Source organism: Corvus brachyrhynchos, unplaced genomic scaffold, assembly GCF_000691975.1.
Source record: "Corvus brachyrhynchos isolate BGI_N302 unplaced genomic scaffold, ASM69197v1 scaffold346, whole genome shotgun sequence".
Classification (NCBI taxonomy): domain Eukaryota; kingdom Metazoa; phylum Chordata; class Aves; order Passeriformes; family Corvidae; genus Corvus; species Corvus brachyrhynchos.
The window spans coordinates 3,929,195-3,930,954 of record NW_008238644.1 but is presented as its reverse complement, the minus strand read 5'-3'; the positions used below and the strand labels follow the sequence as shown (position 1 = coordinate 3,930,954).

Here is a 1,760-nt window from a genome sequence, read left to right as displayed (position 1 = left end):
AAAGCCAGGAAGGGCTCATCAATGAGAGGCATAATTTGCATGTTTAAATACACCCTCAGCTGCCTTCAGGCTCAGGATCCCAGTGCCTGCTTCACAAATAAACTGAGGGGAGCCTGGGATGTTGGGGAACGGAGGACTCTCATTCTGTATTCAAGAATGGGGGAGAAAAAAATGGAATTTAAAACAAGAGTGAAGCAAATACTTCAAAACCAAGGTGTGCCCCAGACCAAAGTCCAGGAGTCAGTGGTGAATGGCTGCAGTGATGTGGATTTGGGGCAAGAATGTGGCTGCTGGAAATTTGGGAGGTATCCACAAATCCCATCACTTGAACCATCAGGTAGCCACCCACCAGTGAAGTTTTCTTCACGGCTAAGATTAATTTTGTTTGTTAAGATGAGCAATGATTAGCAACAAATTAGAAGGGCTTTATTCTTCCTTCCTCATTGCCTGGATTTGTTGTGTGCCACAGCATCTCACAACTGCTACAGCTACACCAGAAAATAATCAAAATACCATATACAGTTCCCAAAGTATGGGAATCAGCATCTATTTTAATCCAGATGAATCCCAAGTTTAATGACACTGTACAAAGTGTTATAGAAAAACTTCCTCAAAGTATGGTTTTGTAGTCATTAATTTATGGGTCCTTGGGGATAATGGCAGCAGCATCTGGGGCCAGGACAGTTGTAAGGTGAAATAAAGAAAACATGGCCAGCCCCCCCCTTGATTTTGGATGATTTCTTCTAGTTGAATTCTCAAGGACTCGAAGCAAATCAATGTCAAATTCACTGCAGAAGTTTACTGTCTCTCAGTCAGTCAGATAACAAGAATAGGAATTACACAACTGCATGAAAACTCTCAAGAAGCTGGCTGTGGCTTATTTTCTATATTTCTTTTGTATATTTATACATATGTGTCAATCTTCCTCCTTCACTGCGTGGGGAAAATAACAAGCACAGACAGGGAGTGCAGAGTCACTGACTTGGTGTCATCGTTACACTGGACTTGCTGGTTGTTGTGTGTCTGACAGAAACACAGAAACGTGAGCAATTATCAATTCCTGCATTTTCTGTGTTGAACCACAGGGCCTTTTTTTGAAGGGTTTATAATAATACATACATACAAGCTAAAATTTGAGTATCGTTTCCTTCAAAATAGTGAAGAGTAATTTCAGGTAATTAAGTCCTTAAAAAAGGACAGGACTATATTGGCCTATTAACAATGAATAGAGACTGGATCAGAAATTTAGAATGAGAATAAACCACTATAAAAATCACATTGGCGGGATTTTTGGGGGTGTCCTGTGCAGGGCCAGGAGGCGGGACTTTGACAACCCTTGTGATTCCCTTCCAACCCAGGATATTCTACGATTCAATGATATACAGGTTTAAAGGTTAACAATCCAGGTTTAAAGGTTAAAAACCCTTAAGCACTATGCTTATTTTCGCTAAAGATAAATTAATGGGCATAATGCAGTAACATATAGCTGACAGCTCACAGAAGACTAATTTGGTATTAGTCTACAGTTAGTTACATATATATGTAAGACAGATAAATATATACACACACATCTGTATATGTATCTATGTATATGTATCAATATATAATTTGGTATGGAATTGGGTACAAAAATCCCGACTATAAACCTAAGAACCGCTCAGAAGTGAATCGCCCTGTTAAAACAGCCCCCACGCGGGTTGCAGCGCGGATCCAAAACCAAAACAACCTTTGAAGGGCACGGCCGGGGCCTCCGCAGCGCT

At 40.5% G+C, this 1,760-nt stretch overlaps 1 long non-coding RNA gene across 1 annotated transcript in view; it reads right to left on the bottom strand.

Moving 5' to 3' along the window:
* LOC108447460 overlaps window positions 1–1,760 on the bottom strand; it is a 14,258-nt gene extending 12,498 nt beyond the window's left edge. The window contains exon 1 of the long non-coding RNA XR_001863037.1: window positions 1,727–1,760. This is a non-coding gene — a long non-coding RNA (uncharacterized LOC108447460). The remainder of the gene's footprint in view (window positions 1–1,726) is intronic.